General features: G+C 46.5%; 1 protein-coding gene across 11 annotated transcripts in view; it reads right to left on the reverse strand.

The window, feature by feature from the left end:
• Positions 1-18,967, reverse strand: part of sox6 (SRY-box transcription factor 6) — a 163,297-nt gene extending 144,330 nt beyond the window's left edge. For 8 of the 11 annotated variants that reach the window (XM_035531260.2, XM_035531266.2, XM_081708917.1 and 5 more), the window contains exons 1-3: positions 18,729-18,966; positions 16,679-16,713; positions 15,910-16,019 (exon numbers count right to left, since the gene is read on the reverse strand). The gene's annotated coding sequence lies outside the window, so the exon portion shown is untranslated. Of the gene's footprint in view, positions 1-15,909; positions 16,020-16,678; positions 16,714-16,841; positions 17,156-18,728 lie in introns of those variants that run through there. The other 3 variants (XM_081708889.1, XM_081708923.1, XM_081708898.1) reach the window with 3 other exon arrangements.
• Positions 18,968-20,460: the final 1,493 nt, after the last annotated feature.

The following is a 20,460-nucleotide window of genomic DNA, read 5'->3' on the forward strand; positions in this document are numbered from 1 at the left end:
TTCCTTCACAAACAGAGACTGCTCTGTCCTAATGAGGCGATCACGGAGCCACAAAACAAGTCCAATCAGATCATGCCTGCTTTTATTAGTTCACCAACAGCTTTATTAGCGAATCAGAGTGTCTGTAATCACTCTGCTGCTTTAGTACCGCAGCTCGAGGTTTGTTTGGTCTGGAGGACAGGAGAAGGAGAGGCAGTGTGAAAGAGGGAGAGAAAGGAAGAGAGAGAGAGAGAGAGTATGAAAGAGGGAGATACAGAGAGCGAGAGAGAGTATGGGAGAGAGAAGGAGAGAGGGAGAGAGAGAGAGAGAGAGAGAGAGAGAGTATGAAAGAGAGAGAGAGTATGAAAGAGTATGAAAGGGGGGGGGGGACCCTTCCAAATGGGTACAGTGGTGGGCGAGGCAGCTCTGCCTCCGCTGTGGGGGATGGGTGCAAATCACCAGGCAAAGAGCTCATTTTCATGAAGGGGCGTCACACATTACTGACAGTCCCTCAGCAAAATCAACACTTATCCACGTCTCCCACTCCCGCAGACAGAAACACTGAGCTTGCCAAACCAAAACAATTTTTAAAACTGGATATTTCAAAGGGGTCATGTGGAGATCTCGGCCTGTGTTGGCAAACCCAGACGGGACCCGCGTGTGACTCCGGCGAACACGGCATGACAGACGGACTCCGAGGCCAAGAGCCAAGAGACACGTGCGGCACTAAGAGACGCGGCCTCCGGAACACTGCTCCATACGCTTCCAACGTTCAGGCATTCGAGATTCCTCACCGAAGTCAAATGAACGTTCAAATTCCAGGCATCTCCGGTACGGAAGCCCGGCGGATTCACACACAGCGTGCTTCACCTCGGCCTATCGCGTAACAGCGGCCCCAGAACCAGCCAGCTCTCTATCGGCCAGCGCTTGCTATGAGACGCTTGTTTTTTCGAGGACCCTATGAGAAGGCAAAGGACATGCTAAACACGCGTGTGCGTAGCCGGATCTTTCCAAACGTGTGCTAAAAACACAGACGCGTTTAAGAGCCTAAAACTGTGAGATGCAGCGGTTAAGTGCAGTGGCCGTCGCACCTTCCTCGAGACCTACTCACGCGTGGCTACGGCAACCCTCTGCCCTACAAGCCAACATCAGGGAACGTTTTAAAAATTGCACCCAATCACCTACGTTTTATTCGAGCCCCCGGAAAAATACATTACCTCTCTATACCTCGCCTCCCCTCCCCACGCACTGCTCTTAGTCCACAACATGTTAAAGAGAAGATTTAGCTGGAGGTAGTTACTGGGACAAAAGAAGCAATCTGGGCCATCAGCACGGCGCTCCCTTACCTAGTCGGGGCAGGTTATCTTACCACCGACAGCAGGGTGAGAGGGCGCAGCGGGAGGGGGTAAGTCGGGGTAAAATGAGGTAGCGGGGAGACCTTAGACCGGCGGCCTAGGATAAGCTGTCATTTAGGGAGGGCAGATGGGACAGGGAGGGGGAGTGTTCTCGCTGAAAAACCTCCACGCTCGGAGCTTGGTGCACGCCATTGTCAAATTCAATCTCCAGCTTGACAAAAAGCAACTTCAGGCTGCACTTCTCCCGCATGGGGGGTGGAGGTGTGGGGGTGTACAAAAAAAAAACATCATTCCAGCAGCAAGTGGACTTAATTATTGAACATAGATATAAACGTATTGGAGAGGCAATGAAAGGAAGGAGACCGAAGCATCTGGTCTTGGGTGGATGTGGTGTCTGGGGGTGGAGGATGGAGGTTAGAAGATCCTAACCTGGAACCATGGCGACGACGGGCAGCCAGGGCCGGCTTCCTGCCCCGGCGACAAACACCAAACGATGCGAAAATTCGACGTATCGCTGAGTAATATGAGGACATAAGCGGTTTGGCACCACGGGGGCGGCCGAGCGTCCGGGGCAGGGCCTCCTTGATCGTGCTCATGCTCTGGAGGGGCTGCACGTGGTCCGTGGAGTCCTGCGCTATGAACTGTGTAGCACGCCCCCGCCAGCATATCAAAAACGAGAAGTTTCACGCTTTGCAGGGTTAAAATCGTTGAGTATTCAGGAAAGGCCGCTGCTTCTGTCACCCCCGGGGGAATTAAGGTCTTCTGTCACCCCCGGGGGAATTAATGCTCGCAGTCGCTGCACAGAAAGCATGTTTTGAAAGTTCCCTTTAATTCTCGCTTGCTGTCAGCTCCAGGATTAGCAGAAGATCACCACATCCTTATCGTTTGGTCGTTTATTTGGCCTTATGGACAGAATGGATTCCCTAAAACTAGCCAAAGCTGTTTTTTTTTTAATTCTCAGAGCCACTTTCTCTTTTTTTTGGTCTTTCCTTCGTCTCCGACCCGACCATTGAGCAGGGTTATGAAAACAAGCCCCGTCCTCTCTCAGGTAATGTGCTTATTTTCCAGGCTTCATCTTCTGCTTCACTGAGTCACTGGCCATTCTCTCTCTCTCTCTCTCTCTCCCTCCCTCGCTCTCTTATCGCCCGCTCTCTCGCGGGGCATTTTAGCCGCTGAAATCCTGTTCACCACATACTGGTTTTAGAAGCTGTGAAATGTGTGCAGGAGTAGCGTGGCCACAATGTCTGCCTGTGTTGCCACTGGCCTCGAAAATGGGCTCGGGGGTTTTTGTGCAGGGAATGCATAAATGGAAGTTTTTATCACCTCAAAGGAAGGACGGCTCTTTGTGTGGCCACACTAGAGAGAGACGTCACTCTCCTGAGGAAGCAGACGTGCTGAGTGCTACGGGACAAAGGAGGCCGATCCCAAAGCAGCAGGGGCAGGGGTTTGCCATGGGTACCACACACACACACACACACACACACCTTCAGTAACACACATACAGTAACAAATGCATACACACATACACACACACACGTATACCACACACATTAAAAACTTGCACGACAAACACAGCAAATGGAAGTTGAATGCACACACACACACACACGTGTGTATTATTTCACAGACTCAGACAAAGGTCAGAGACATGTAGCAACGCCACAAACATGCCTCACTTTAGGAATGACATTTTGGCAAACAAAAACGTCGGATCATTTCAGAATAATGTCTGAAGACAAAAACATTACAACGCATTACACAGATGCAGAGAAAACGATTCAAAAATGGACACTAAAGAAAACAAGAAAATTAAAAAAAACAAAGCATGACAACAAACACCATCACCTTGATTGATTTAGACTCTACCTTTGCAAAAATAATTCCATGCCTCCTCCTCCCAGTTCCCTCTTATTGGAATTCATTTTTATTTTGTTTTTCAGACAACAAAGTCTACAATCAGTGTGAACGTGCTTTACAATAAGCATTTAAATGCAAATAACGCCGTGCAGCTAAATCCCCTGATTCTTCTGTCAGGGGCAACACAATCAACCTGTAATTGTGTCCTGACTTTGAGCTGTTTCCAGAGACAAGGTCTAAGTGCTGAGCATCTGTATTCAAATGAATGCACAAGTTAAGAGACCAGGAGAGAGGCAAGGATATGGCTCCAAACATCGCGCCGTGCCGGAAGTCAATCACATGGTGAATTAAACCAGAATAGGATCAATTGATCCAGAAATGATCAGGTAACAATCAGGTCCATCAGATGTCTGCGGGTCCGCCCCCCCCTTTTTTCTTCTGAGGTTCTTATCGTCGTGGGCTCCACGCGTGACGCCGTCCAATTTTTGAAAGATTGCATTTGCAACTGAATCGGAGCTGCTTCCCGTCAACGCGCGCGCGCCGTGAAAAGATCTGATGGGATGGAGATGGGGAAAATTCAAAGAGACGAGGTCAAGAGCCACGAGGCTAAAGGAGAGACTCGCGTGTGGCGCTTTCCCTCCAGAAGGCCTTGCCTTCATCCATGCGCAGCTGCAGGGCTGCGATAAATACCCGCATGTTTTACATTTCGATACAAACGACCAAAAACGGGAAAAAAAACAACAAGATCACAACTCAGGTCACGTCGTCCCTGCTCCACGTGCAACACGGCTTGCAATCCTTCAAACCAACACCAGTGAAAGGAGCCACACCTAGAGGTCAGCTCCTGGTCGCAAACAAGTCCCGCACAGGGCAGTGTCGGGAGGTAAAAACTGATCCAAAACCAGCGTGCGGTCGTGCCCGTACATGTTTTGCCGCAGCTTCTCCCGAGGAGAGAGGCAGCGAGCTGCTCGGGGAGTTTCCTCTGAGCGCAAGAAAAAGAGAGGAAGACCTGAGGGCAACAGAAAGGTAAATGTTTTCTCAGATATTCTACAGAAATACACAACCTCAACACACAAATGTAAATCTTGGTGTGATAGGTGTGCTTGGAGCAAGCCCTACACAATTGCTAGATCCATTGAGACAATTAACATTATAACCCCTCGGTTCGGTTATTTACAATCGCAGCAATCATTTTTCCCTCTTTGAAGCCCCACAATTAATTGCCACATGTTCGAATGCAAACGACTCCGTTTTGCAGGGGGAGAGAAAGGATTGTTTTGAGAATATTTCTGCGTTCTTAATTTTCTAGAGAGGGAAATGATTTAGAGGATGGACACAAATCTTGGCTGACATGACTGTAGCTGGCTAGGCAATCTCTCTCTCTCTCTCTCTCTCTCTCTCTCTCTCTCTCTCTCTCTGTCTCTCTCTCTCTCTCTCTCTCTCTCTCTCTCTCTCTCACACCCCTGCTGTGTTTGCTACCTACCCTGTTGGAGACAGAGAGCTCTGACCGAGAGAGAGATCCTCTTCTCTCTTTCACTCACTTATTTATTCCCTTGACAAAAAACCACAGTGTTTGAGTCACTGATCGGCGGCGTAATTGAGTTTAACACTTTTTTTTTTCATGCAAGGAAAAAAAAAAGGCTTTGAAATGAAGAGGTCAAATTACCTCTCCAGTCAGGCAATAAATAAGTCAAACAAGGTAAGGGCTCCTGACAGCATATTTTAGTGCTGAATTCAATTAGCAAAAACAGGAGATGCCTGGTTCTTCACTCTGCTATTAATGGTATGTCCTTTCCCATGATACCCCGCTGCATGCTAGCCAATCGGCTTCAGGGGACGGGAAGTCCAGCGCAGCGGTACAGAGCCGACACAGGAACGCACCCCCCCCCCATCGCTGCAAGCACTCTAGCCTTGGAGAAATGACACGTGTCATATGATTGTGCCAGCAAGTTGGGGCAGAAGGGGATGGGGGGTTGAATATTGTGTCTCTCTCCCAACCTTCCTCTTGACATGCCTGGGTGCCGTAGGCTAGCAGGCCTAATGTGGTTAAGAACCCAAACAGAACGTGCCCCAGTGCGGCGGCATGCGCCAACGCGGACGCGCATGGAGGAATCGCACGGGCTCGTCAGGCGCGCGCAGCCTGGGGTTTCCATTATTCAATTATGCGCTGTGTGCTTTTTCCAGTGCTGCCCATTAACCTAGATGTTTAACTGTACGTGTTATGGGGCAAACAGGGTGGGCAGACAATGTAGAACAAGTGAGTAAGTTGTGGCGCGCACGCTGAAGCACACCCACCGCTACAAGGTCGGCTTTGTGACATAATGCCCACTGCACGGCGGATTTTTGGGGGGAAAAAATCCAAATTTTCCTATTCCACATATCCAGTAATAACAACTTACGTCACGAGTTCCTCTATATGTCCTCTGTTCCTCAGCAAATGTCTACATTTCTGGGCTTGCGGGGGGGTAGGATAAACACTGTGAAATGGTTATTACACTCCAGTAGGGCCCAGAGAGCCCATTACCACATGGCACCAGGTTTGTGGGACCGGAGGAACGCCTCACCTAGTGGCAGAGAGAGGCTGTGTCTGGCCCTCAGGCTGGAAGAACAAACCAGACGGTTACGAAGCCAACCGTTCGTGAAAATTTGTGAAGGAAAAAAAAAGAAGAAGAAGAAAATGGAAGGAGATGCACAAAACTTGGGCGCTCAGTTACGGTCTGTGCTTGATCCCAACATTTATGACAAGGAGCCTTCAGTTTGGGAAGCTGGAGAATACAAGTCAAACACTGGTGCCAACACACGCACCCACACGCACACACACAAGGTTAGCATTATCAGTGATGAAAGCATGACAGGCGGGTCACGTGGAAAGGTTCTGTGAATTTGGTGTGCCTGAGGAACATATGGCTTTCATTAGTCCATAGCACAACCTGACAACGTTCCAACGAAAATATCAGAAGACCTCCGCACTCACTACTGTTCACCACACGCTATTTTCAAATGTATCTTAAATTACACACAAATATAAATTTCCCTGCCAACGGAGCTTTGACGAGGAGATCCAGCAGTAGGCTGAGGTGTAAACAAATAAATGGGAGATTTGAGGAGGTGCACACTAAAGGTGTCTGTGGCGGGTGAGGGGGAGACGTGATCGACGCCACACGAGCGAAGGACTCAGTGGGGACGTGGCCTTTCGATCTCGGTTCAGACAGCTCTCTACCTCCCCTGCGCATGTTTCAAGGATCATGCAGACCGAAGTGCTCGAGCGATGGGCTTGATTACCAGGCAGCGCGCCTTGAACCCGCACACGCCTCTGCTCCAAATCACGCACCAAGAATGTGAATAATCAGACCCTAGAAATTACTCTCTAAGTGCCCCACCTGACATCTTCGCCTTACACACACTGTGCATGCATGCGTGCCTTTACTAAAGGTTTAAAAAGTTGATGCACACATTGGTCTTTGTTGGACTGCTCTCTCTAGGTTAAAAATGTATGACAATTTAGCCATGACTCTTTTTTTTTTTTTTAGTGGGGGGATATGACACTTTTCTAAAGGTTATAAAAGCCTTCGAGATAAGCAGCCTTCAGCCGTAAATTCAGAGACCTCTGAGCTTTTTTATGTATAGCTTGCAGAGCGCAAAAGCATGTCCTAACGGAATAAAGGCGGCAATAGGAAGGTGAGCCACTGTCATTCTAAGTGGGAAGTCGGTTGTGAAATTGTAAAATGGTGAGGCCCCCGCTGTGTGTCTGATACTTTTTATGAACACTCCGACATGATTTATAGAAAATGGGGCGATCACATGGCGAGCCTGAAGACGAGCGCGGGCCAACGCAACGCACACTCTGAAGCGCGCGGCGACGCGTGCCACTCGGCGAGCTCCCCGTAGCTAGTGCGCGCAGGCAGCAGAGAGCGCGAAGCCGTTCCTCGCGAGGTCCGTCGCGCTATGGCCGGTAGCTCGCGGAAACAAGCGCCACCTTAAACGACATCAAACGCGCTCGCGTGCCTCTAAGTGAGAGGGCCGGCACAAAGAAGGCCCGATGTCCGCGCGCACGCTTTCTGCCCGGGCTGAATGGCGCGCGCGCTGCAAAGATGATATCATAGCCTTGCGGTTGCACGGCAGTCTGGAAGACGCATACCTCGCTATCTAAAAAAAAACCTCCACATAATATTTCTGGTTGCCTTTTCCATTTGAATATTCATCCAGTTTCCACGTCCCCAAGAAACTCTTCTAATCAGAGTCACTTCCCCTTTAATCACGGGGACTGTAATTATGTTCTGATAAAGCTTTTTACCGCGCTACTCGGTGTCACTCACGTCTCAAGCGCGTGAAATACCACACTAAGCTGTCTGCGCCACCTCCGGTACTGGCGCGCACTCGCTCGCACTAATTGACATTATTCCGGTTTGTAACGCGCTGACGGTCACGTCGGTCTCCGAGCGAGCGAGCACGAGGACCGGCAATGACCCGGCCAGGGTGCTCCTGCTTCCTTCAGATATGCGGTAGTTGTTTAAACTGATTGGAAATGACTGAGTGACCTTTTTTTCTTCTTCACTGTGCGCAAAAAAAAAATAAAATAAAAATTAGAAAATAGCACTCTCCTATTCTGCTCTTCACGGTCTAATTCTGTCGAGCGCGAGGGTTTAGGGGAAAAAAAGTCTCCCAGCTTTCCATGTTCATCTTGGAAGAGTTTGGCGTCAGAGATGATCGCTGACCACAAGTTGATAATGATGACGATTTAATTACAAGCCTCTCTGTGGTCTGGAGTGGGCCCAAGCTCCTCCACCCTGCAGATGGTGACCAATAAATTTAGCTACACGGAGGAAGAGGAGGGCCGCTTCTTTCTCCCACCCACACCCACACCACCACCTCATCCCTGCCCCTAACCAGAGACAGAGAACACCCCTCTCCTGTGACACCACACCACAGAGCTTCTCATCCAAGACATATGCATGCACTACCACACACACACACGCGCACACACACACAAACACATCCACACATGCGTGCATACACACACACACTCACACACACACATACACACACAGCCTCTTAAGCCAAACAGCCAGAGCACTGCTATTGCAGTCTTTCTGAAATATAGCAGCTTTGCTTACATAATGGTAAAATAATGCCCTCATTGCCAGACTGATGGAAGGGTCTAGAAGGAGGGCGGTGCTGTCGATGTAGCTACAAGATTAAGCGAGTGACAGCAACAACCTCCAAGCAGAGCAAAACGAGCTGGCAAGGCCTGGGTTCAGACCACAGCCTGGGACAGTGCCCCTGTCACACACAGGAAGAAAAAAATCTCATTTGCATCGAGGAGGGTTTCGGTTTTGCCCTGTGTCAACGCTGAAGTTTCTTTACGGGTAGAGCTCTTTGTGAGAGCTGTGTGTGAGGTGTCACAGGATGACAGGCAAAGCAGAATAGATGAGGAGGTGCGAGACTGTTAGCCAACCCCCTAAATCATGTCCCCCCACCTCGCTTTCTTTCTGTGGAGTTTATACGTCCCTGAACACTTAGCCTGGTGTGTGTGTGTGTGTGTGTGTGTGTGTGTGTGTGTGTGTGTGTGTGTGTGTGTGTGTGTGTGTGTGTGTGTGTGTGCTGCTGTAGGTGGGACTCCAGCCTGAGCCCATGCACTATCCTTTAAGGCTGTCAGAGAGCCTCTTGGGTAATGCACGGGAGGAAAAAACAGAAAATATCGGCCATTATTTCAGCAGTGTTTTTGAAATATATATATTTGAGAAGATAAAGCCAAAAAAACTGCCTCGTTCTGATTCTATCATTCAGCGGCCTTTCGGCAGATGTGGGCTGCTGTCTGACACAGGTCTGGGACACACGGGGTGCTTGAAAGAAAAACAAGAGACAGAATTTATAGCCCCCGGCATCCCTGCTTTGAAGAGGTAGCTTGACAAACTGGCGAAAGAGCGGATGCTTTTTAATTCAATCACAAGGTTTGGGTTTTTTTTCCCATTCTCTGCTGCAAAGTGAAAACGTTCGCATTTTCCAACTTGGTGTTTTTACTTTGGTGTGGTTTAAAATGTGCTGGCAAAACCTGACAGACAGAGAGAGAGAAAAGGACCCCTGCTCTGGAAGTATAGCAGTATCAGTGAGTTCATGTCTCTTTGTTATGAAGTAGCCATTTGAGGACACGTTAGTATCTCACGTTAGTGGTGTATCTCTGAATCTCGCGTTAGTGGTGTATCTCTGAATCTCACGTTAGTGGTGTATCTCTGTATCTCACATTAAATGTGTGTGTGTTTGTGTGTGTGTATATGTGTGTGTGTGTTCCCACTTCAGAGCTGCTGGACTTAAGCAATGCTCATTCATAACAAACATGCCCAACCTCACTGCCATTTCGAAATCAGTCTAGTGTGATTATCCGTGGAGCTCTGTGTGAGAGTCCCAGTCACCTGCAGCCTCGCATGCATGCACACACACACACACACACATACACACACACACACACACACACACACACACACGCACACACGCACACACACACACACACACACACGCACGCACGCACGCACACACACACACACACACACACACACACACGGGCGCACATGCACACACACTCACGCACACATGCACTACGCACACATGCACACACACACACATGCACACACACACACACACACACACACACACACACACACACACACACACTGCATCATCTGCCCTTATCACCCACCTCCTCATCAGAGCTCATTCACAGACAGCTCTGTAAGTACAGACAAGTGCTTCAGTCCTCCATACAACCCAGAGAGAAATGTAACATCAGCATCCAGCAACGGTCAAGTAACAGTTGATTTTGCTGCTCATTTCAGAAGGAAAGAGTGAAGGGGAGGGGAGAGAGAGAGAGAGAGAGAGCGAGAGAGAGAGAGAGAGAGAGAGAGAGAGAGAGAGGGAGAGAGAAAGAGAGAGAGAGAGAAAGCAAAAGAGCAGCACTTGTGGTTGGGCCTGCTGAAGCCATTTTCTCATGACGCACACACACCGAAAGCAAAACCCCCGTAAAAACGGCGACTTGGTGTAAATAATCATGGAATAAGGAAACAAAGGAGCTGCTTTTGGAAGGCCAGAGCTATTCCAGCTTAACTGCTCTCAGAACTGCAGCCACGGGATTCCTCCTCCAGTCTTTTCCACCCTCTTTTGTCACTTTAATTTGTTTTTGGCATCATGTGTGCTGAGTTTCCACACACACACAAAAAAAACTGTGGGTAATGTGATTTTGGCATGATGGCCTCCAACTTTTCCATATAGTTTCCGAGCCTGTTTCTGACGTCCCCCCAGTAAGCACTATACACCCGCATCGCAGCACGCTGCCCGTGTGCCTCTAACCACTGGCTACTGGCCAGGGGCACATCCTCAGAACTTATCACAAGCGCGGCCGTCTCTATTTCCATGCTCTTTAAGCTATTATTACCAGCAGTGTGCTGGCAGATGACATAAGATGACTGATGTGCATAAATGTGCTATTCTGTGCTATTCTGTACACAGATGGCACATTCACAAATGTATATTGTACACAGGAGCAAGGCAATATTAAAGATATAGAGAGTTTTATAGGAATGGTGGATTCCATCCCCTGTGAATATCATAAGAAGAAGGCAAGGCAATGTTAGGGAATGTTAGGGAATCTGCCGTTATGTACTGGGGCACATCCAGATGGATTAATTACTGAACCTTACCTGGCTTCTAGTAAACAGATCACACACACACACACACACACTGCAGAGCCTGAACAGCTGCTAACATTTCCTTCATGTTAGAACTAAGAATACTACCACAGGTTGGTTCATACAACACATTTTTTTGTCTCATGTTATATTACGGTGGTGCATAGCCAGATAGCTACTGGAATACGCCGTCCGGATGAAGTCTAATCACGGGGCATTATGAAGGAGCTGAGAGCCACTGATGCATGCTGGGAAAAGTCCTAATGTGGACACAGTTTAGCGAGGCATTCTCTCATTTATAGCGCCTATTACCAACACGTGTTTCATACGGAAGCTTCCTGGATTAGACTATCAGTGTTAGGCTCACAGTAATTCTGGTTTATCTGTGATGGCTAATAATTGCTACTGAGGTGATAATTAAAGATAATATTAATAGTCTATCAGATTTTTGAAGGATTGTGTGTCAGATATTGATCCTGTATTTTGTAATTTTGTAGATATGGACATATGGTTTTGTTTCTTTGTTTTTTTTTTTTGTTTTGTTTTGTTTTTTCTTTGTCATTAAATAGCTGAATTTTGAACTGTATTCATCCAGAGAAAAAACAGCCAAATAGAAACACTGACCTTCCGGAACGTTCAAGGCTTGCATTTTAACACACTGTGAGTTTTGGGAATAGTTCGCGAATTGCTATTAGACATTCCTAAGATTCCCTGGGCCTGTTCTTTCTTCATATCTCGGCTAGAATGATGGCACGACAACTCTTCTCAAAGTCTCTGTTCTGGCCACGGGAAGCCGTAGAAGGAAAATCACGCAGAATTCCCTCGACAAACAACAGCACACACCAACAACTGTTAGGACGGTCTAGTTATATTTAGAGGCCTGACTGTGGCTCCTAAGACAACCGCCACGGAGATGAACTTGAACCGAACGCTCGTCACAAGGTTTTATGAATGAGATTACAGTCGAGAGGCTCCAAGGTTGTTTTCTCTTGCCAGGACAGGATTCAGAAGGAAGAAGGCATACAGCACATTCAGAAAAAACCCGGCACTTAATCTTAGGATTCAACTGTTAACTGCGTTCAAACTGTTTTAGCAACATCTGCTATTAAATAAGGCATGCAAAGAACAGTACAAAAAGAGAAAACACACACACACGCACTCAGAATTACACTTTTGAGGCAATAACAATCAACAGTGATGCAGGCCCAGTCACAAACACAGCCGTCATATCAAATAGAAGATTGCCATCATTTATTCATACGCCAATTAAAGGTTAAACACACGGCCCCGCCCCTGTGTCTCGGTGAGCAGCTGCAGAGAACGACAGCGAGACAGAAGGCCACAACAAGACGGCCGGGAGAAAGCAAACTAACTTTGTCTTCAATCGGTTTTGGCCGCGAGACAGAGCGCTCCGCAAAAGAGCACCGCCTGGCATAAACATTTGTATAAAATTATAAGTGCATTTGGAGACGCACGCGGCAGTCAACTGCCCGCACGCTGCTCTCTCTCATTCCCCCCATGGCGAACCCCTCAGCTCGGCAAGCAGAGGCGGACGCACACGCGTGCGTGTGTGTGTGTGTGTGTGTGTGTGTGTGTGTGTGTGTGAGCAAGAGAGAGAGAGAGAGAAAGTGTGTGAGCATACAGGGTTCCAAACCACTGCATTTTAATTACTGTCAGGCTCCACACTGCACCGCTTTGATATGGAAATGACCCCACAGTCTTCATATGCACCACAGAAACATGTCTCTGATTCATAAATACAGTGTGGTTGAGCAGAGCCTCCACCTGATATTGCTGATTACAGTTCCCGATAGGCACAGAGCCCGTGTGAAAAATCTCACAGCCCCAGGGACACCTCCAATTAATCCTACATTATTTATGTGCATCTTAAGAGAGACACAGAGAGAGACCAGCAGAATGAGAAATATAAAGAGCTAGACCAGAATACATTTTATTGCAGATATCTCTTTTCAGTATGGAAGGCATATTTACTTGCCATGCTCCTCATTCCGTAGAATCATTTACAGCACAGACCAGGCAGAAGGATCCAGCTGGCACCGTGAATGGTGGTGTGTTTCCATGTGACAAACGCTACGGTGGAACTATTTTTATGCCAGCACATTCTGTAACGTGGCTAATAATTCGTGGAGGGTGGCAGTGGTGGCAGGTCACACTGAGAAAACATCAGAGGGACCTTCTTCACCCCGTGACTCCGCACCCATGCAGAGCTACAGGTGCACACGCTTCCCAAGATTCAGGCAAAAGGGATGCACTCGTCAGTCTAGCAGAGGGCCAAAGACACTGGAGTGCACCTTCGGTTCCCAGATGAAGTCTGGACCGGAGGGGGGATGTAAGGGGAAAACGATTCTCATTAAGGAACAATCCGGTTCGATACAGAGTGCGTTTTACAGGCATGCCAGCTGCACAGCTGTGTGTTCAGCTTTCCTTTGCTATAACGTCAGTCTCTTCGCTTTTTTTTTTTCTCTTCAAAAGCAAGACTGCAATTTGGGCGTGTTGTTAAGCCACAGATAAGTATAGGGTTCCTAATTTCTACTTACAGTGGGGGAAAGAAATACTCAAGCCCTGGAGTTAGAGGTCCATGCACAACCAAAAGTCACTTTATTCATTATCAACCGTCCGATTGTTGCGCTGAAATTACAACTTCGATCCCCCCACCCCATCTACAAGGTTGGCGTGACTGACCCCTTGTCGGTCACTGGATTTTACAACACTGGGAGCACTGGGCGATTCAAGCAGATGTCAGCAGAGCACCTGACCTGAGGAAACGCTGATGCTCTGTGTGACATGGGAAGACTGAACGAGACGACACCAGGCACTGGCTGCAGCTCAGACCATAGGAGAACAACGGGAGAGCACACTTACTGCACTTCGCAATGTACATTAATAATAATAATAATGATAATAATTATAATAGTAATAATAATAATATTAATAAATTGTTAGCTATGTCTGCTGATGCTGCTACAGTTTTTAAAAATCCTTGCATCTGACAATTTCCCCAAACTAAAGTGACCACAGCCACCTGTTTCCTTGCATATCACTAATTAACTGCATGGAAGGCAAACTAATGGGGCGGTAATTAAAAAGTACAGCAAAACTTTAATAATGCATTCAGAAACTTGATACATTCTGCCACAAAAGAAGGTGGTGTTGGTGGTGGAGGTGCGTGGGGGGGTGTGATGTGACACACAAACTCCTAATGAACATACTGCCTTTGGTTTTGATCATTGTTGAAATATTCCACAGCAAATTAGCTACCGCTTAAAGACAGATGTCACAACATGTGCTGCTGTATGTCCCTACTGCCTCAGCCTGCTCCCCTATGGTTGCTGCATGCCTTACCTTTAACACACCTTCTGTTGTTTACTTCCACCGCTGTTTGTCATTAAGGGGCCTGCTGGCACTGTTCTGACCTCGCCCGGCACAGCACACGGGGAAACCGGCTCGCCACCCAGGTTCCGTGGCCCGAACGGATCGGGCCAGGGCTCTCATGGGTCCTCGCGCCGGGCCACAGACCTCCCGGGGAAACGGCACCCGTTTTTATCCATAGATAAATTCCTTAATGCATGAGACACTGTTGCAACTTGCACGCTAAGCAGTTTAAGCTGTGTGTGTGAAATAATATTCAGTTCAGTTTGCAGCAGATGGGTTCACGGTTGAAGAAGAGTGTGTGAGAGATGTATTTGAAGAAGAGTGTGTGAAAGATTTATTTGAAGAAGAGTGTGGGAGAAATGTACTTCCTCTGAATGCTACGATTGCACTTAAATTCCAAGCTCATTTCCTAACACACACTGTATGTCATTTTAGCATAAAGCATAAAACTGCAGGTTTTTTTTCTCTATTTCTGGGGCAACTGCAACTGCAACGTTTCACGCTTGGGAAGGATGTTATCCATAGATAAACTAATCACGAGGCCTTAGAATTGCACCGACAAATCTCACTTGATTCATCGTTAAGTGCACACTAAGATACACCTTGTTAAGATTAACGAGACAAAAAGCTTTTCTGAGACAAACAGAAACGCAAGACAGGACCAATTCAGTAACCTCTATAATTTACCCGCCAAATAAGAATTAAAGCTCGCGTGCTATCCAGTGGAAAATCACAACTGAATAAAACGTGCATTAGAAAAAATAAAATTAAAATACAGTTTGGAGGATGTAATAAAATATATATTACGAGATATTCATAAGCTAAAGTTTTTTTTAAAGGAACGGTTCTAGAAAGAATTGAAAGAATGAAAGAATTATTTGTTGATTTACGTCTCATATTTCAGAGGTGACAGTGCGCGCGACTAAAAAACAGCATGACAGGCTACTGATGTCCCAGGAGAAGTCATCGACATTCAATTACCTTAAAGAAGACAGCAGAGTCAAAACAGCAAAAATGTACACTTTAGAATCAACCATTAAGAGAAACCTGGTTGTTTGACTGACAAAGAGCCTAAATGAATATTGCAGGACGCGTATCTTAGTCTAGCAGTCCACTTGTGAGATTCTTTTTAACACTCTTTTAGGTAAAGGCACCATTACAAACATTTTTGAAAAATAGCCCACAGTTCTCTGAAATCCTAAACGGCGCACAGGAAGATCTTGTGTCCTCGGCAATAAAATGTTATTATTAAAATATATGCAATATTATAAGCAACTTCCCCCGTCGCTCGCTACTGATGTGGATTAACCCAAATTTCGTTCGCACCTTTTCACCTAATCCAATCTAATTATGCTTTTCATAATCCTGAAAAGCAAAACAGTTTTATCATTCGTCTGCATGGAAGAGAAACTAGAAAAAAAAAATCATATATGTAACACGCGACTTTCAAATTTCATGCAAAACGCGTTTAAATGACGCAAACGAGACACAGCAATTGCACGCGGACTAAGAGGGTAGTCCTGCCCTGCACACGGAAAACGGACCTACTTCTAGCGTGAAGTCTCAGTAACAATGCACGGGCACTGAATCACACAGGGCTGTTCGAACGCGCGCGCAGCTGCGCTATGCCAAATCGCTGAACTTACTGGCACCATACGCGTCCGCGAGCCGATATCTTCTTGCCGGATCCAGCTAGGAAATACACTTTCCTCGCGCAAGACCACCGGTTCCTTTCCAAATCCACGCGCAGAAAATCCTGCAAAACACATGCAATGATAATTGTAAAGGCAGCCACAATATCACTTTTATTTAAGAAATGTACGCTAATGTTGGCTCGTTGTGGCGAGACGTTTGCAATATCGACTAATGTTTCTAAATTGCACGATGTGAGAGACGTTGTTTAGTGAATTCCCATAACTCTTCTTCCCAGGTGTGTTTGCGGAACGTGGCACTGTGCTTTCATACTCTATAAGCACGCGTGGACGATCGATTAGCCAGGCCAGTCGGTAACGGAACGTCCGCGCAGCTGTCTGTAACTTAAGTTCAAAATGCGTATTTGAAATTTAATTACGCACTTATCACTGCGTGCGATATATATATATATTATTATTATTTTTTGGGTTGTTTAGAAAAACGACAGCTTTGTATAGTCTATAAAGTGTGTTCATAATGAGTCATTTAAACTGGAGACTTGCTTATTTAAAATGCTTTTCCTGGGTTTAGCAATTGTGTCCGTGTCCATCAAAAGAGCCCTGTTCTCCTACCCCATACACTCAGGCAGTGAATAAAGTGGCTCTATTGAGAGCTCAGACAGTGCACCATATCCCTGTATAGCGATCAGGACAATGTGCTGAATTTGCAGTCTAATTATAAATGTGCCATTTAGACTTCCACCGAGCTGCGGTGCCACCTTACCTTATGAGGGAACTTCCACCCAGAGCTAACAGCAACTGTTGAAAACAAAATGCCATTACAGGATCAGCTTCAGCACAACAGAGGGGCAAGCAGGGGATTGTTTTTCAAACAGCCCCTCTCACTTAAGACAAGAATGTATTATTAGACACCGGGTTATTCTTACAGACTGGACACAATTTCTGAGAGAAGACCGAGCAAAGTTAAGCTGTGTTTAATTAAGGTGTCCGATTGCGTCCATTCACGAGAACAACAACGCTTGTTTTTTTTTGTTTGTTTTTTTTCTTCTTCTTCTTCTTCTTCTTCAAAGGTTTAAAGCAAAAATAAAAAAGTCACTGTGTTTCGTTTCAGACGTGAACTGAAAAGTGACAAAGAAATGTAATGGGCAGAAAGAGAAGTGAGTGTTGTGACGCTCGGCGCACTGCGGTACTGCCTCGAGCCCACACTCCCTTCAGCAGGCTCTCAGAAGCCCGTCAATTCCAGAATACGTCAGCATGCAATGTTTCTTATTAAAATGTTATCACCCCGTGTCCAGCACTCGAAAAGCGCTTATCTGTGTCTGAACGCGTCTACTTTTGGGGAACACCCCGTGGATGATGAGCTATCTCTGTCACACAGACAAAGTTCACACATATGCATTCTATTGAATATGTTTGTCCTTTTAGTACCTTTACGCACAGGGTGTCTGGGAATTACAAAGGCATCCTGTCCTGTATGAGTCCTGGCCGAAAAACTAAATGTGCACTACGTCTTTCTCCCTTTTTAAAAATGCCTATAACTAGAATCAAATGTATTACTAATTGCTATTTTCTTGAAATAATTATGGAGGGAAGATCATTATAAAATCACTCAATTTTATTGATTAAGTGCCTTATTTCAAACGTAACAAACACTCCCGATAATTTATAAGATTGTACTGTAATTTTCACGAGTGTTGTTACCGGTAACGGATTAAACAAAATACCATCAAATAACAAATCTAAGGTCGTAATGATGAATACTTCTTGGAGTTGACTATCTTTCCGCGCCGGCGCCGTGTGTCCGGGGCTTCTTTTTCTCGATGGGAAGCTAAAAGGGTCGTGCTTGTCCAAGCTGTGTATCGTCTCTAAATGGACCGGCCTTTGCCTAAGCAGTTCATTCTAATTTATGGATTGTGCATTCTTCTAAGGTCAATTTCCCTGACCCCGAGCGAAAGTTAAGTCAGAGAACATTTCCACGCTCTTACCAAAGCCCCTTCAGTGGACCAGTAACTGTCTTATGAAACCGAAACAGCTGTAGCATATTGTAGATTAAAAACACTAGTTTCTAATGTAAAATTACTTCTGGTAAAATGTCTTCATTAATAGAAAGTGAAAAGACGTGGGATATGCAGCACGGAGAGGTTGCCTGCGTAGTACAGCCGCACGCAGTCATTGTCAATGAATAGTACCCCTCTGTGGACACGCGAGAAACTGCCACCCGGGCAACAACGCAACCTTCTAAGAACTCCCAAAAGTGTCGAAATATTGTTGGTATTTTCCACATGTCAGTCGGTTTGTTCATGTTCCTACACAGGGAAGGTGCATATCTGTGTCATTTTTTTGAGTTGGCTTCCGCTGCTTTGTATTGTGGATGCTTGTATTCAGTGTCCTGCAGCCTGTACATTAGGAACAATGAAGCAGACAGGACACCAGGACGCAAGCCTGAAACTTCGCCTAACTTTCCACTAGCACTTTACGGACCATTACAAGCTCGAAGTCCTGTTTACACGTCCTGGCAGCGGCCAGCCGAGTACTGCGCGTTAAAGGCGAGCGTGCCTGGGTCTCGCTGGAGAGCGCGACGCGGCGAACGCAGGCAAACGCGTCCTAAACAAACACAACGATGTTAATAAAGCAACGCGCGGGGCACGACTGCAGTGTTGTAGCAGGTAGACTGACAAACACACACACGAGATGTTTACGAAAAGCGATGCGGAAAGATATTGCTGCGAGACGAAAAGAAAATCAACACAAAAAAATCTTAAAATGGCACGAAATCACGGAACAACAGGTTAGAGTTGAGGACAAAAGTTTACCTTAACGTGAGCTGGGTGACAAACGGAAACGCTCGTCCTCGCCGTATCCCGTTTCGGTAGAAACGCTAGATTTAACGCTCTGTGCAATCTATCGGGCAAAGACGAGAAACTAAAGTGTAGCGCTTCCCGGACCGTAGCTTGGAAGCCCCTTCGAGCTGTGAAGTTCAGCTGTCAGGCTGCTGAGAGCTGTTGTAACTACTTGTCACGTTTATCTCCTCTCTGTATAACAGAAACAAGAGAAGACGATGGTTTCTGCTGTCAATCTTGGCAATCAACGCAAGCGGCCATGTCGCAAGTATTCAAAGCATTTCCCGTCGTGCAACATCAGAAAGTGAGTGGCCAGGGCCACTGATCTGGGGAAGGCAGAGAGGCAGGGCTCCCCCTCCCAGACACGAGACGCATGGGGGAGAGAGAGAGAGGCGAACCAGAGAACAGAGGGGAGAGAGAGGCGAACCAGAGAACAGAGGGGAGAGAGAGGCGAACCAGAGAACAGAGGGGAGAGAGAGAATGGGAGTCTTCAACGGGGAGGGGTAAAGCGGAGGCGACTGTGCCTCCCCCCCCCCCCCCCCAAAAAAAAAAAAAAAAGCTTGGATGATATTACTATCTCTTAATCAGCGCCACAAGATCTGCGTCTTGCAAATGTGCATGCACTAGGCTATGTGGGTCACTTGTGAGTTCTGCACACTTAGCCCTCTTTTAAAAAAGCAGGTAAAAAAAGGTAAAAGTTCTCTAGCTTGGTCATGATGGCAAAATTCGGTTAAATTGATCGCGGCGTCGGTAGTAGAGAAGCACGCGCGTAGATATCAGGGTTTGGAAATACTTCCACAAACTTCTGGTGCAGGTAATTCAAGACACGGGCCAGATCTAAACGACAAAAGCCCCTTTACTCGTTGTTAGGGAGGAGATCGGTCTCTGCATATGTGACCCGATGCTTTTAGCGGATTAAGACTTCAGAAGGAGGTCGACCTGCTGGCTGGAGGGCACTGCGCGCGGCTTTACAAAGATGCAAAGACGGGTACGCGCCGATCTGATCACTGCACCCGGCCGCATCCCTGGACTCTTGGTTTATACGAGTTATACGCGCACGAGGAACACTACAGAAACACACGCGCACCGATGAGCGGATATAAAGCCGCGGGGCGCTTCGCCTAGTTTGGTGTTGCACAGGAAATGATCCATGTTCTGATGTGATTTACTGAAGGGGGATATACGAGCGCGTACCAGTACATTTATCAAATATTAGGACAGACTGCGTATAGCTGTTAAAATGTGGTGTCGATGTGTCAAAGCCACAAACTGTTGGTTTAGTGCATGTCACATTTAAAAATCAAGTTTCCCCCGTTAAGCTATATTATGGCACTGCCACTCAGAGGACAACGTGATATTGTTTCGGACAGTTATCTTAAAAACATCTGAGCAATTACAGGCTGTTGCATGTTGGCACAATCAATTACGATTAGGATGGCACAGAGCTTGTGTTGTATGTTATCGAATACAATTGATAAAACATTGATTTTTTTATCCTAATTGTTTAGATTAATTGTTCCACTATTTTTCAAATAAATTTAAAAAAAAGATTATCGTAACATTCACCTAATTTCAGTTTGTAGAATCTGTATGTAATTATATAACATTTGACGCACTGCTTGATTTGCCAAATCTATGTTAAGACTTCAGGTAAGCTATCTGTATATTATCTAATCGTGAATTTATGATAATAGTCAATTTATAA

The sequence above is a fragment of the Electrophorus electricus genome, chromosome 3 (assembly GCF_041902795.1).
Source record: "Electrophorus electricus isolate QZ-2024a chromosome 3, ASM4190279v1, whole genome shotgun sequence".
Taxonomy (NCBI): Eukaryota; Metazoa; Chordata; class Actinopteri; order Gymnotiformes; family Gymnotidae; genus Electrophorus; species Electrophorus electricus.